At 37.1% G+C, this 17,028-nt stretch overlaps 1 long non-coding RNA gene across 1 annotated transcript in view; it reads right to left on the bottom strand.

The window, feature by feature from the left end:
* LOC136290723 (uncharacterized) overlaps window positions 1-10,952 on the bottom strand; it is a 29,467-nt gene extending 18,515 nt beyond the window's left edge. Inside the window, exons 1-2 of the long non-coding RNA XR_010721337.1 lie at window positions 10,745-10,952; window positions 10,063-10,116 (exon numbers count right to left, since the gene is read on the bottom strand). This is a non-coding gene — a long non-coding RNA (uncharacterized lncRNA). The remainder of the gene's footprint in view (window positions 1-10,062; window positions 10,117-10,744) is intronic.
* Between the last annotated feature and the right edge of the window lie 6,076 nt (window positions 10,953-17,028).

Genomic DNA, 17,028 nt, shown 5'->3' with positions numbered 1-17,028 from the left:
GATCTCCTACATATATCAATGACAATAATAATAAAGGCATGTCTCAGATCAAGTATTTTGATCACCAGAACCAAGGTTATTAGTATGAAAACAAATGTTATTAATATGAAAACAAAGAGGTTTGCTACAGCTAAATCAAGCAGAAATGCTAGCAGAAATAAAAAGTACATCTGCGGTATAAGGAATGCAATAGACATCTAAAAGATAAAATGAGGGGAAACCGAAACAGAGTGATTTATTTCCAAGTCAACTAAATTTAAATTTGCATTAAAGTTAAATGCCTTTATGACTGTTCATGGGTACTGAAAACTGTAATGAATGTCCCTAGAACACCAAGAACTAGAGTTAATTCATATATAAACTATTCAGATATTCTTACTGGAACTGACAAAAATTAGTGAGCTAAAGAAAAAGCACTTTGTGAGGTCAGTTCAGAAATCACACAGATGAATCAGCAGCATGAAAGCTGTCTAAAGGAAGAAAGAACCAAAGGAACAGAAAGAATCTAAAGAAGAAGAAGGAAATTCTGAAAACTAGAATATTTAGAAAGAAATTCAGGAGCTATTGTATTTAAATTTTTTCCTGATTTTTAGAGCCAATAGAAGAATGCAGCATGCAAAATAAATTTTCTAAATAGTAGAATAAAATACTATGATTGGCATTGTGATTTATTTAGATTATGAGCTCATATCTAAGGCCAGATTGATAGTTCTCAGACCCACCAGAACAAAATTTACAAGTTTTCTCTGCCCATTCAAGCTGACAAATTGCAAGAGCAGCTGCAGCTCTGATTACCAGATGTAATAGCTGACTTCCCTCTGCAGGTGAACAACAACTTTGTGTCTCAATATTTTATCCCCAAGATCCTCATCCAGGCAAGTTTCATGGAATTGGATTCCCTGCCCTTCACTCAGCTGTGACAGAGCTCCTGGTGCCAATCAGGTTTGGAGGCTTAATGCCCACGCTGGAATTACAGAATAACACAGTGGAAACAAAAAGCAATAGAGTAAACCTGAGACATTAGACCTTGTCTTCAGTGAGTTGTTTGGTTTTACTTTAAAGCAAACAAACCCTAACCACCCTAATTCCTCCCAAACAAACACAGCATTACCAAAGAAAAATATAATAAACTTTAAATTATTTCTGAAAAAAGATTCCCATGTACCCACATGTACATTCAGAAGTTCAGGTTGTGTAACCAATTCATAGCTCAAGTTTCCTTGAACATTCACACAGCATTAATAATAACTGTTTCAACATAGAATGCAGTAAATAGCTTTGTTTATATGTAATAAAAGCATCCTCACCAAGGTTTACGTATAGCACTCTTCTTCTTCTTCACAACTTTATTAGAATTTAGGGGGAAAAAACATTGCTTCTATGAATACAGTACTAACTTAACATGCACAATTAGCCAAATTGCAGAATCACAGAATTAGCTAGGTTGGACAAGACCTTTGAGAATATCAGGTTCAACCTGTGACCTGACACCACCTTGTCAAGAACACCATGGCATTGAGTGCCCCATCCAGTTTTTTGGGGTTTTTTTAAACATCTCTAGGGATGGTGCCTTTACCACCTCTCTGGGCAGGCCACTCTAATGCCCAATCACCCTTTCTGTAGAGAACTTCTTGTGTCCAGTCTAAACCTCCCTTGGTGCAGTTTCAGTCTGTGTCCCCTTGTCACTGGTTGCCTGGGAGAAGAAATTGACCCCCACCTGGCTGCACCCTCCTTTCAGGAAGTTGTAGAGTGATAAGGTCACCTCTGAGTCTCCTTTTCTCCAGGCTAAACAACTCCAGCTTCCCCAGTTGTTCCTCACAGGGTTTGTGTTCCAAGCCCCTCATCTGCCTCGTTCCCTCCTTTGGACGTGCTTAAGTGTCTCAATGTCCTTCCTAAGCTGAGGGCCCAGACCTGGACACAGCACTCAATGTCCTTCCTAAACTGAGGGGCCAAAACCATACACAGCACTCAAGGTGTGGCCTCACCAGTGCCCAGTACAGGGGAAGAACGACCTCCCTGTTCCTGCTGGCCACACCATTCCTGATCCAGGCCAGGAGCCATTGGCCCTCTTGGCCACCAGGGCACTCTGCTGGCTCATGTTCAGCTGCTGTCACCGGCACCCCCAGGTCCCTTTCTGCCTGGGCACTGTCCAGCCACACCATCCCCAGCCTGTAGCACTGCAGGGGTTGTTGTGGCCAAAGTACAGGACTCGGCACTTGCACTTGTTAAACTTCATGTTGTTGTACTTGGCCCATTGATCCAGCCTGTCCAGGCCCGTCTGAAGAGCCCTCTTATCCTCCAGCAGATTGACACTTGCTCCCAGCTTGGTGTCATCTGCAGATCTACTGATGGTGGACTCAATCCCCTCATCCTGATCATCAGTGAAGGTATTAAACAGAACTGACCCCAGCACAGATTCTTGAGGAACACCACTGGTGACTGGACACCAGCTGGGTGCAGCACCATTCACCACCACTCCCTGGGCCCGGCCATCCAGCCAGTTCTTAACCCAGAAAAGAGTTCCCCTGTCCAAGCCAAGGGCTGCCAGCTTTTTCCAGGAGTGTGCTGTGGGAAATAGTGTCAAAGCCCTTGCTGAATCCAGGTAGACAACATCCACAGCCTTTCCTGCATCCGCCAGGTGGGTCACCTGGTCATAAAGGGAGACCAGGTCTGCCAGCCAGTACCTGCCCCTCCTAAAGCCATGCTGGTTTGGGTCTGATCCCTTGTCCATGCTGTAGGTTTGTTGTTTGATTGCACTCAGGGTGATCTGTACCATAACCTTGCTGGGCACTGGGGTCAGGCTGGCAGGCCTGTAGTTCCCTGGATTCTCCTTCCAGCCACTCTAGTGGATGGGTGTCATATTGGCCAGCTTCCAGTCATCTGGGACCTCCCCAGTGAGCCACGACTGATGGTAAATGATGGAGAGCAGCTTGGTGAGCTCTACTGCCAGCTCCCACATCACCCTGGGATACATCCCATGCAGCCCCACAGAGCTGTGAGCACCTCAGTAGCTCAGCAGGTCTCTGATTGCTTCCTTCTGGATAACACGGGGAACATTCTGCTCCCTGACCACATCTACAAGCCCAGGAGGACACTTGTCCTGAGGAAAGCCTCTCTTTCTGCTGAAAACTGAGGCAAAGAAGGGCTTAAGTACCTCTGTCTTTTCCTCATCTTTGGTACCTATATTCCCCCCCCCATCCAATAAAGAATGGAGGTTTTCCTAGCCCTTCCTTTTGATAATGGTGTATTTATAAAAAGATTTTTTAATCCCCGTTACAGAAGTGGCCAGATTAGGTTCTTACTGAGCTTTCGCCTCAATAATTTTCTTTCTGCACGACCTAACAACATCCTTAAACATTTCCTGAGTTGCCTGCCCCTTTCTCCAAAGGTGGTACACCTTCTTACTTCCCTGAGACATCCTTGTTTCCCCACTGAATTTCTCCTGGATCTTGTGGGCTACTAAAGGTATATCTTTAAAGTCATTCTTAAAACTTTCACCTGGTATAACTAAGCCCCTCAGACAGATGAAACCACCACACAGTCACTAAAAGGCTTTAGTCAATGTTCATGACATTCAGACTTCAATCTGCACAGCAGCACCTAAACCAGCACTGGTAAAATTCCTCAGACCAAACTGGGCACTTGTCATTCCAAGACTGTCTGACACTTGATAAGTGCTAATCTCCAGGTACACTTATGGCATCCTGAGGAAGCTCTGATGTTGCTCCTTTCTGAACCTTTTGCAGGTGGCTGAGTACTGCTGATGTTTTATGTGACAGGAGGAAAAACAGGCACTGGTCAGACCAGCAGCACTAGAGAGCCTGAGCTTCTGCATCCCACTTTATTAGTCACAATTTTCATTGCGATGAAAAGCAGCTTGGTTAAGTTGCTTTCAGCTGAGAAAGCAATATGAATAGAAATAATGAAATTCCTTGGATAATTTGTCTCCTTTGTGAACTCCCTGGGTCTTCAAAAGGCCACACCAGACACTTTCTGCATTTGAAGCTAGCCAATCTTTCAAACAAACAAACAAAAAAAAGATGCATGTGAAAATCCCAAACCTTGACAGAAAACAGTTTGTGAAAATGTAAAATTAGTCTTCTGTTAACACAACTCTCTATTCTCCAAGGAGACATATACAAGTCCATGTTCAGTCCAGAAAAAAAAAACAAAGACTTGCATCATGCATTTGTCTAGTAGACTCTTCCAAACAGTTTAATGCAGAAAAAAAAGCTCTGTTAATCAATGGACAAGAGAAAAACATGCTGGTCAATGTTTTTAAGTACTGTCAGAGAATTCATAAATTAAAGGTATTTGATTTTTTTTTTTTCAAAATGTTAGTTTTACTCAAGAGTTTGTTTTTTCTACCAACAAAGCAGATTTTTTTTTCTAGTAAAACACTCAGGAAAAAAAGTTACCTTCAAAGCTTGAATATATTTATTGAACATCATGAATTCCCATCTATTTATAATGATTATCGGATAAGGGAGTCAGACTGATACCTTTTTTTGATTTTTATGTGGGGTTTTTTGGGTTTTTTAATGTTTGTTTGTTTGCTTGTTTTTTTAACAACAACAACAAAAAGGTTTATCCTAATGCTAACTCCACATTCTCTGCCCAATGGAAATTTACAATTAGTAGAACTTTTACAATAACTGAAGAACTGTGTTCAGGATGAATATTATGAACCCTGTCAGAAGGTTGCAAAGATAAGATTCCTACAAAAACTAAAGACAAAAGAAGCAACACAGCTTGTAGAATATCAGCCATCCCACAGAAAGCACCTACTGAAAGCAAAGGGTTTAAGTGAAGTGGGCTAGCAACAGTATTTCAAGAATGGGAACTGTTTAGGGAAAGAGGGGTGATGGCCAAGACAATGCAATTAGCCTGAATTAAGTGATAATTTATAATGATTTGACTCAGTGTACACATGTTCACACTAAAGCTTTGGAAAGAAATTAATTACACAGTCTGCTGTTCCATGCCAAACTGCATCTTATCTCTGCTTAACATTTTACACTGTTTCTCTAAAGAAACAGACTTTCCTGAAGTCATATTAAAACCCCATAGAATATGTATTCTGCTGTATTAAACATAACCAGCTCTAAATAAAGTTATATTTCTACATATCTCTGGAAGCTGTGATGTCTACTAGCAACGAATTGTTACTGAGGCACAGCCAGCCCAGAAAGACAGGTGATTTCCACTTGCACAATGGACTAGTTTTGGCCCCAGCACATTTTTCCTTGGAGTATAGCAATCCTGAAGTCACTAAACTTCGGAGCTGCAGCCAAAGGTAACCCAGTCAAGCTTTCGTGGCAGTGATGCACCACTTACTTGTGTTAGCAGCGACTTCTAAAAACCTGTAGATCATACTGCTATTGAACAAAAACCAAAAAATAACCCAAACCAAAATCATATCCTTTCTGTTATTTACTTAAGGACATAAAACATTTAGTAAAGCAATAACGAAGTACTGAAGTGCTATAAATTTTTTTAAGATGTGACAGAAAGTATTCACAGTCACAAAAAGAACTATCAGATTAAAAGGATATGCTTAGCTGTACCTGGAGTTGCAAACAGGGATTGGCTTCAACTTCCAGGATTAATAGACTCATAATTAGAACATAATTCTGATGTCAAATATTAAAATTTTTCCCCTTCTCTCAAGAAGTTACTGAAATAAATGACAATGGTTTCTCATGTCCTTGAAGTAAATACATTGACTAGAAGTAAAAGGTGATTCCATTTGAATCAATTAGCAATAAAATTTATACATAAAAAAATTGACATACCTTTCTAATGCTCACAGCTTTCTGAGGGTTAGCTGGTATAGCTCAAAGAAATCAAAAATGTTTTCACTCTTTTGCTACAGACTGTACCTTCAAATGTGAAAAAATTTAGAAGCGTGTGGCTATACCAGTAAAAACACTTTTCACCCTGCCTTTTCTATTTCCTAAATATTGCAAACATACTGGGAGGGTTACTTGTTTGTAGTAAGCTTGGTTGGCTTTGTTGCCAACTCCGTTGGCGACATACACAAAGGGACGGAGACCTTGGGGAACAGGAATAACTTACAGGAATGTGGAAAAGACATCGTCTTCCACTACTGGTGAGTTCTGACCTCTATGCAACAAATACCGCAGACCTGTAGGGGAGTCTGTGTGTGTCAGTATCTAAAGCAGCAGACAGGGTAAACACAAAAGAGATCAATGTCAGCATTCACTGGGCAACCCTGAGTCTTGTGAACACACACAACAGGTTTGCTGCCTTTTTTTTTTCCCCAAACACATCAACCTGACCTTGTAATACCATGTTGAACAAAACGTGCCCAAGGGCAGCAGGTTCAGTGGGGCTCTGACTGGGCCACATCTGCAACACAAGTCTGCTCATGCACCTTCCTGTACTGCCCAGGGGGTAAAGGAGCTGCAGAGAGAGAGTTAGGGAGCTATTTAAGCACCCTGCTTACATAAGGAGCTCCTGAGAAACTTGATATCCTTAAATCTTTCCTTGTTCAAGGAACGGTATGTTCTTCCTCTCACCCATCAGGTTGTGCACAGCTTTGTGGGTTTATAGTGCAGCAGTCGAGCTGGGCTGAGGTTTGAATCTCTAATTTATGAGACTTGCCATGGAAGGAGGAAAACCTTCTCCCACAGATAGGTGTTCACGGACAAATAGAAAACTTAGAAGTCATTGCATTACATAACTGAAAAACAAACAAAAAAAACCACAACAGCATTACTAAAGCATGTGTTAAAAACCACTCATCCCTGTTTCATACTCATGGACATATAGGAAAGTTCCTTTGGTTCTGGCTCAAGTTTTCCAGATTAAAAGCAACAGAAATTCCGACTATTTTTTTTTTTTACTTCTGTGTTCTAAATCAAATAATTTTATTAATCCAGAATTTCTTATTTCGAAAAACTTTTCTTAATGAAGGAGCACTCAAGGATTTGACCCAATCTCCCAATCTGAAGCAGCCCCCCACAACCCAAACAGTATTTTATATATGCTAAGTTTTTCATTCACTGTAAGGATAGGCAAGCATGATAGTTTTGTGTTCTTATTAATAAAGTCACTCTGATCTGCTTTGTACTGCATGGCCTGGACAGCTTTTCCTCAAGGTACCTGATTGGCCGTGTAAATGAGTGTTCCATTGCAGCACACCAGCCAAGTCAGCCATATAACACCACTGCATGGCGCACAGCTTGTCCCTGTCAAGTTGACATCTATTTGATACACCTCATAAACACAAAAAAATTAATCTTTCAAAGAAGCTGTTCTGTTTTGGCTTTTTATTGTGGTTTTTTTGTTTGTTTGTTTGTTTCTGTGTGTGGTTTTTGTTTGCTTGTTTGTTTGGGGTTTTGGGGGGGTTTTGGGGTTTTTTTTTTTTTGTTTTTTTTGTTTTCGGTGTTTTTTTCTTTTTTCTTTTAGGCCACAGTATCTAAATGAATCTTCCTCTCAGGCTGATAAACTCCTCACATCTGGCTGCTTTACAGACATGTTTCACACACATGACACAGGCTGCAAGAATTCTGCTGATTGAGATATCTAACGGCATTATTTCAAAAGTTTTACAAAATTTTAATCAAGGAATAACAAAATCTTTTTATTGGAGAACAGTTCTTCCCTTTCTCTAGCCCCATCTTGCTCTTTTAATCAGTCCAACTGAGCTCTGTGAGACACCTACTAAACTGCTAAAGCTTATTTCTCCCTTTCCATCTTTACCTGAGGTTAAAAAATATCAAACAAAACCAAAAGAACCCTCTTCAAGTTTCAGTGTGGTTTTTCTTTTACCACAATAATAATAAAAAAAAAAAAAATTGCAAAGACGGTAAAGAAAAGATCCTCTCTATTGCTTTCCATTTCTCTGCTACAATTTGTTCTTTGAAATGTTGCATTTTCCACCACTTTACTGAGAAAATTAAATTATCACTGTTGGAAAACAAGGACATAAGGAACTTACTGAGGTGTGATAAACTAGTTTTTCAGTATCAGTGAAATTCAAGGACATCCATACATATCAGAGGAAGAAGAAAGCTTTCTGTCCATAAAGTTTTCTAAACATTAGCTGATAAAATTAAAACAGCTATTTATTTATTAGTTTCTATATTGCAATTAATTATATTTCCATAACACCACACTATGCTACACTAATATATTTGAATTTTGTTAACAGTAATATGGCAGGAAAAGAATATTTCTTAAAATTATTTCCAACTCTTTCAGTTTTTCTCATTACCTGTTCTTCATGCACACATCAAAGATGAATAATCCCCGAAGAGATGAGAGGTGGGAAGGAGTGAGATACCATAGAATAAAAAGAGCTAAAATATAATTAAATGCAAAAGATTATCTAAGCTCAGAAGGTATCGTCCTGAAACAGAAATCCCAGTAAGACTGTGATAGAGCAAAACAACAGGATGAAAATTCATATATCTTTAAAGGCTCTAAAGAAAATTAAAAAAAAAAAAAAATCTAAAATAATTTGTAGACATCCTTGTCTATCAGTCCAGTGGATGCAAAGGCACCAAGCACAAATTCAGGGATTGTGGAAAAGTTCTGGCCTTGGGGAATTCAGTAGCAAACCATGTCTTGTTGTGTAAAGCAGATCTGAGAAATTGTGGATGAATAGCTATTTGACTCATTATTTACTAAACAGAATGCTATTGAGAAATAAACACTTATTCTTTTTCTTCTCGTGGGTGTTTCCAGAGATAAGGGGTCCAAAAAGAGGGTGTTGGAACAAACTAATAAAACTTATCTTTAGGACAAGATAAAATGTACATGTGCGTTCCTGAGCTGCTGGAGAATGGTGTTAGTTTTTCACAAAACACCTTTCTTCATAATTTGCTCTACTAATTACAGCAATTGTATTTTACAGAGTAAGGTATTTACAAAATGAAGAAGGTAATTGATGTAGTCCTTCCAGCCTGTGAGCCCATTTCAGTGACCTGTTTCAATTCTTTAATAAGTAAATTCATATAAATTATCCTTCCTACTGTCTATGCTACTTCTTCTAACCAATAATTTTTTTTATCCTCCTTTCTGCAAAATACTATAGGAGAGTCTTAGAGGAATAAAACCACATCAGAATCAGTGATCAATGTAATTATACAATATTGGATTCTACCACTCAATTTACATATTCACCTGTAAAAATGAAAGACTCATTATAATTCCCTTCATCTCAAAATACAGCTATAAGAATACACAATCACTTCCTAAAGGAAATCAGCATTACAACTTGATCAAATAATAATAAAAAAAAGCACTAGTGGAACATTTTTGTGCAAAAGATGCTGGTGCAGTAGAATAAAAAAGTTCAAAAAGACACATCAATTTTCTTGACATTTTAAAAGCAAAACCAAGAAGACTAGCTGGCCTACCTGCCTGCCCACACAGGCTTCTGCTTCCCAAGTTTGTCCTAGCCAATTGCTCTTAAAGGTCTCCCCATTATTACAAGACAACAAACTCGCTGGAAATTGAATTGACCTCTGAAGGAGATCCCCCTCAACCTCCAGCTGGTAAGTGGACAGTCTGCAGTTCCTCCCAATCAAATACACACGAGTCTTTCAAACGATATATTAACCTGAAGAGTTTAAATAAATGAATCATTTGAGGATTTTTTCTTTTTTAAATACAAATTAGCTGATGATAGATTTTAAGATGCTAACATGGAAAATGAGATCAAGATGTCTCTCTACTTATTTCTGTTCAAAGCTGATTTTTCTAACCTGGGGAAATTCTCACACTTCCTAGCCCACAAGAATATATTAATATCTGAATTATTGCTTAAAAATTAATTACTAGTACCACTGGTCTTTCCTCTATCTGTGTTAGATTTGATGTAAGCAGAACATACCTACAAACCAGATAAAACGGATAAGAGACACATAAATGAAACTGTGTGTCTTAAAAATGAATCAGCTATTTACCTGGCTAGTACTTCAGGGGTTTAGTACCCCTAAAACCAGCCCAAGAAAAGGATCAACAACTATGTCGGTACTATAAATAACCTAAAGCTTAAATTCAGATCTACTGAGCGATGGCAAAGCCTACCTGCTTATTGTAGATGGCAACTGTGGTGGACCCAGTGACTGCAACTGCAGTTTGCTGCAAGAAAAACAAAGTTCATTAAGGAAAAGGGTTTACAGATTCATCACCCACTTTTCAAAGAGATTAATTATCAGGATATGTAGACAAAAGCAGTAAATAATTACATATAACTGTCTAAACAGGAAATTGATTACTTTTTTAATTGTAAAGATACTGTAAAATATACAGTGCATGACTGGTACAAAGAGAAGATATGCCAAGCAGTCACCGGAAGAATTAGATTTACCCCTTGGTGATGCTGAGTTGTTTACTTCCCAGATAAGTGATATGGCACCTCATCTAACATAAAAATATCTTCATGAGGCTCCTTATGATAGTAACCAGGCTGTCTTGAAAAGTAGGAAGGGAACGTGGGTGGAAATGCCTGAACTCCTAGGATCCATGGGCCTTCAAAGGGAAGAATAACTAGGAAAGTTAACACATCCTACCATAAAGGCAAGATAGAAGTATGTGGGAAGCTCTAACACTCTAATGTGTCTGAGTGCTCACTCTTGGGGGTGCCTTTGAAAGCAGTACTTGAGAGAAACTTTTAAAAGAGATTTTTTCAGTGAGCATCTCAGAAGGAGATGTTTTTAAAACAGGCTTTGAAACAAGACACATTGCCTGTGATGGCAATACTACTTACATCTAAACAACAAAAACATTTCCAGAATCTCTGCCTAACTGTTTGGCCATCTTGTAAGGAAAATAGTGATAAAAATAAATAAAAATAGCCCCCAAAACCTATGAAAACTGCATGTTACACTTAACTATTTCATTTCTGCCCTCTACTATACTAAAACAAAAAAACTCAAGGCAAGAGATAAGAAATGCAATCATAGTCCATTCTTATTCTCCCCCTCCAAAAGTCTTAACAGCATAAAATAAAATCCTCCTCTTTTGCTTTATAGCACCTGGTTCCAACTTGCTAGCTAAAAGTAATTAGCCTTTAATTATCACAAGTTACATTTTCACCTGCAAATCACTGCAGAGTCAGGCTTGCCCCATTGGCATATTCATCTCCCACCTGCAGGCATGAGGAAACACTCCTGCACTTCAGATGAGGGATTAACCTTTAATTTGCCCGGGCCTTTGCTGTGTTCTTGGCTCAACACACAAATCAAAATTTGTGGACGTGTGTACTGATTGCGAGGTGAAATGATCTTTTTGTACTAGAAATGGATGTTAAGGGTTTCTTATGCTTTTCTACAAGGTTAACCATGAGAAAAACCTTAAAATATTTTCGCAGTAATGCACATTGGCATAGGAAAAAAATCAATGCATGGGCAAACTATGCAATCATTTCATTTTTCTCTCTCTAGTTTAATGGTGTTAAGGGAATAGAGATTTTTAGATATTGTTGATATATCAATGAAAATATGAAGCATGAAATCCTGATGAATGCTCTAAGAGTTTCTGCAATACAGGTAATGATCTCCAGGGCAGGAAGTCTGTTCCTCACTGCCAGATACACCTGTCAGCTGACCTCCCACCAACTTATTTTCAGCTTTTACTGGGCCTAATATAAGTTTTATCCTCCAGCTGAATTTTTGCTTTCAGTACTGATTTTTTGTAAATATAACAATATTTTTTGCACAAATACAGGTTGGATGATGTAAATGTTTACAGGCTAAGGCTTTCACTGTGCAACCAAACACACCTTTAAGCAGGTGGCATGTTCCAATGACTTCAAAAGGCCTAACAATGTGTACAAACACATCACTAAAGCGCATATTTTTAAGAAGGCAAAGAACTCTTTGTTGTTTTAGGTCAGTAGTTGGAACAATATGTGCACAGCTGAAATATAAATAAGAAACACAATGCCAGTATTTAGTATGGAAAGTCCTACCTTGGAATTTACTTTCTTCTACATTTAAAAAATAAACAGAATGCCCTTCACATCAAAGGACCACAGACCCAAACAATCTATTGTAGAAACTGAAGAAAACACATGGAAAAAAATCCTTATTTTCTGAATCTAAGCACTTTTCTGCAGACACAAAACCTAACAAATAAAATATCCTCCAAAATAAAAGAGGTAAACTGAATTGGTATGGTTGACCTCCTAAAACAACAACCTCGTGCCAAAGTAAAGATTTTACATTTTGAGTATTTTTTTCCTCATGCATTACCATGCATGTTTATGTCAAAGCATCTTTATGATTCTGATCAGACTCTGTTGACAAATTATGCATAAATATGCAAAATATGCATAACATTGTTTATAAAAGTGTTTATTAGATTTGCTATAATGAGTTCGCCACAACTAGGTCACTGTATCATTTTATTATCATCATCATATTATATTTGTGAAAAATTAGTCTTAAAACAATATGGAGACAATACAAATTACAATTGTGAAGTAATATTTTAAAAACAGCTTTTAGAAATAGTGATTCAGTGTTCTCTTTATTCTGCAAATAGATGTTTCTTTTTACCACATATAAAATACAATTTACCAGACACGAACAAAACCTTTAGTGGTGAACAAGTGTTTGTGATAACAGCTACAATTTCTCACATATAGAGTATTTCTAAATCTTTCCTAAAACAATATTATATTCTGTGTTTTGCCTCTTCATTGATGAAAAAAGGTTGACTACATTTCTTTTTCCACACTAAAGCCTTGAGACATCAGGATAAACAACAGATTAGATATTATTGCACCTGTTCATCCTGTTTGGTTTTTTTTCCAGTTTACGTCTGATACATGAAATTGGATTTCTGGAGGCTTAGACCGGTATTTAACCCACAAGACTTTGATTTCTTCTGAATTAAATTTCTTTTTTGGTTTCCACAAATGATTCCATCCTAACTTGAAAAACCCTCATCACAGAATTTATTCAAAACTAATTGAAAAAAATAGTTTTCCTGAGGGAACTTAACAAGACAGTATTTTCTACTGAAGATAATTTAATCAAATATTTCTAAGCTGTATTCATCTTTCCTTTTTGTCCTGCTGCACACTGATCGACCAGAGCTTTCTGACAAGATGCAGTGATTCTGTCAGTAGTATGGAAAATGTGTAAAATTAAAATAGCTTAGAAAGGAAAAAAAATCTCTACTTACACTGGAATGCTGGAATATTTGCATGGCAAATAAGCATAAATTGACTTTATAGGAAGATCATAGTGTAAAACATTTTCGGGTTGAAATGCCTCGCTAGACCAATGACCATAATTTTTGCTCAAATGGAGATGTGGAGAAGATACAAGGGAAATAATGCATTAGCAAAGCACAGATGTTAATGTTAGGGGTTACTTGTCTAATTTGTCAATATCTAAAATCAGAAACTACCAATTTTATATTGGTAGTTACTGCTAGTATTATTATTTTTATTAAGTCTGTTCCAAGCCATATCAGTTATGAAGGTATGTATCTAAAGGTTGAAGGTAACTTTAAAGGTAATAAGGCTTTAATCCTAACCCAAATTATATTGAGTTTCTAGATTAAAAAATTCTAAACATTAAAAAATTTCTCATGATCCACCACTAAAAATGAAAGAAAAAGTACATATATGTGTGTGTGTGTGTGTGTGTGTGTGTGTGTGTGTGTGTGTGTGTATAGACACACACGTATATAGTTCTTGCCAATTCTTCTGTTTCACATGATTCTATCTGACTTGTTTATCCTCCTCTACATTATCCACTCATGATTTTGACATTGCTCTTTAGGATTTACAGACTTACAGGCACTAGATATTGCTGCCATTAGGAAACAGCCAAAATACCATCTATTTTAGGTCACATAGCCATGACATAGAAAGAGGGTTATGTGTGAAAATATGCATTTCCAGTATATATCAGACACTTTTACATCAATTTGCCATACACAGTTGCAGCTAGCAGACTATCTTTTAATTTGTGGGAGAGCCGTCATATTTGCCATTAAGTTTCTTCAAAGAGAAATATGACACAGTTCCTTTTCTTGTTTGGATGTCACAGTAAATGCAGGATATTCAAAGCACATTTTCTGCACTGAGACAGAGCATAATTATAATTCAACACATTTGGCTAGAAATCAAAATAGCTCCCCAATCCCAAATGCAAAGACACCAAAAAATTCACTTTCACTTAAATAATTGCAAAGTTTTCAGCACGGAAGACAATACATCAATTTCTTGACACTTCCTTCAAATTGGCTTTTAATATGCAAACTGAAAGTAGGTAATTTGTCTTTTGCCTTCACGGCCATCCTTTTATAGTTTACTAATATACAGTTTCATTAAAATACTGTGCATTAAACCAAACCTCCCTCCCTAGCAAAGAATCCACAACCATTTTAAGGCAACTGTAGATGTTTCAAGCAAAGCTAAGACATATCAAGTTTCTGCTTTAACATTTACATTAATTTGATTTTGTTTAAAGTGTATAAAGTTTATTAAAACAAGCTTAATCTACATGCATTTAAAATATGCAGTTATAACCTTACATTAACAAGCCAATAAAAATACTGGCATATGCATATCACCAATAATCAACCTTAGTAATCTTTGGCTGTACCAAATCATCAGCAAATCTCCACATGTATAACATGTAAATGTTATGATAACTTTAAAACCATTCAATCTGCATTATGAGACTCCTAAAGTAAGCAAATAATCAATAAAGCATGCAATTCAATCAGATAGCTTTATTCCCCCTGAAAAGGAAGGTTAAATGAAGCCCTTAAACAACAAGTAAACGGGGCTTCATCACTGTGGTGTCCATTATCAGCAGAGTGATTCCGTGTGATCTCTTTGGGGCATAGAAAAAAAATTAATTTCTTCCCACTGCCCAGTCATGAGAAAAAAAATTATTGATATCCATATGGATGACATATTTTCCTACCTGGAACATCTGTTGTGAGCATCTGAGGTGTATCAGTGCTCAGTAAAAACTATTATTGACATACTGGTTTTCCAGCAAACCCTGTTCTCTTTGACTACTCCAAGCACTAAACAGGTGAATTTTGGATTTTCTCTAGAGCTTCATCTGCTAAATGTGCCTCCACAATTATTTTTCAGTTACATTTTTCTACGACTCAGGTGAAATGCTAAATTAAGAATAACTGATAAAATCCTCTGTAGTATGTAAAAGATGACAAATATTACTAAATCCATCCAACCATCCAGACCATGCTCAGGAATCCCTGGGAAGAAAATGCATCAATGGACTTTTGATTCTTCCTACTGTCACAACATTCACATGTAAATTAAGGTTCTTTTCCAGGATAGGCAAATTTCAACAGGCAATGGTCAAATATTTTCTCATGATTTAAGAAATTAAGAATATTTATTATTGAAGGAAATGATACACAAAGAAGAGGCCTTTTATTCTGACCTGATAATGCTTCATTGAGACACATAATTGCATTCTCAGCCCAGTGAACCAAACCCAACTGTAATTAAACAAAGCTGCTAGTTATTAAATCAAGGATTCTGATTTATTGAATTTTTGTTATTGTTGTTGTTAATGGTAGTGGCTTAACTTCTGAATATTTTATGTGTTATACATGTTACTATTTCAGGATTAACCAGTAATAAGAACGGTGTAGATCATTAAATATACCCTGCATTAAATTTTAAAGTACTATTTCCATTTACTTTGGCAAACGAATAATGAGGAATACATTGTGGATTTCATCTGAGTTAATAGGTTTATTAAACTTGGAAAATTCTACTTGGTATAACTGAATAAAAAATTGTTTTATTATCATTGTAAAGGATGAAGTAGAAAGAAATTTAATGGAAAAGATAACTAGCTGAATTTCTTCTCCCTTAAAACCACAGCTTCACCTTTTACCTTTTCAGTCTTTTTCACTTTAGAAGATAAGGGTGATAACAGCATTATGAGGCTGTGGCTAGAAAGGTCAGACAAAACAAAGCATTTCAAGAAAAATATATATTTTTAATATCATTACTTTGGAATTATTCAGTGGGGTTTTTTTTTTACTTTGTTGTTGTTGTTGTTTTGTTGTTTTTGTTGTTTGTGGTTTTGTTTTGTTTTGTTTTTCTTCTCACAAAACCATACAGAATCAATTAGGTTGGAAAAGACTCATAGACACACAACTCATTTCTTGGTAAGTGTGAATAGGCCATGCTTTTATCTGCTCTTTTCCTTTATCAGAACTGCAGAGGACTCCAGTATACCTTGCATCTTCTGTCGAAAGGGAGAATCTCATGTCTGTGTCATAATTCATAATAGCAGCTGCCATGAAGTCAACGCTCTACCTAGCTCACTTAAGTTTCACCACCCATGCCCATTGGAGAGCTGTTTTTTGTTTGTTTGTTTGTATTCTGTTTTTCTTTTTAATTTTCATTGTGGGATTATTTTTTGGGGTTTTTTTTGAAGTCTAACTTTCCACTTGAAAGTTTTTCCCTGATTCATGGCTGATACCAGGATGGTACTACTCCCCTGCTGTGAACAGTCACTCTGAAGGAAATTGTCCTTTACTAACTGATATCATCTACTTCTAAGGGTACTCCATACTCCTGTCCTACCCCTCTTTCCAACATTTTCTTTATAATAAATAACTCTGAAGTAATTGATTTATCTAAGTCATGTTAGTTGGAGCTCTGATCAGTTTTGTTCTCCTTGGGCTTACTCCAGTTAGTCAACATTATATGTCTATTTTAAGGTCTGAAGGGATGATGGATCTGACATCCTTTACATTCTTGCCCATGTGTACTGGCATAAATAGCTCATATTTTATTCAAACATTTTTTGCATAATCATACACACTTTTGAATAAAAATGAGAAGGGAGGTGATATTTCCCTCCATTTTTTTATTAACACTCAGAAAATATAATTTAATTTTTCCATCTCTGTTAGGAGCCCTTAGGTCCCATACAAAACTACCTCCCTGTTTTCAGGCAGTTTTTCCACTTAAATCTCCAAACTCCATTTCTGATCTGTAGGTCACATTCCTTCATATGAGATGCAAAGAGT

This window comes from Chamaea fasciata, unplaced genomic scaffold (assembly GCF_029207755.1).
Source record: "Chamaea fasciata isolate MVZ Bird 193981 ecotype frontalis unplaced genomic scaffold, bChaFas1.0.hap1 SCAF_6, whole genome shotgun sequence".
NCBI lineage: Eukaryota > Metazoa > Chordata > Aves > Passeriformes > Sylviidae > Chamaea > Chamaea fasciata.
Note: the sequence above shows the minus strand (reverse complement) of the source record. Positions and strands in the feature narration are given on the sequence as shown.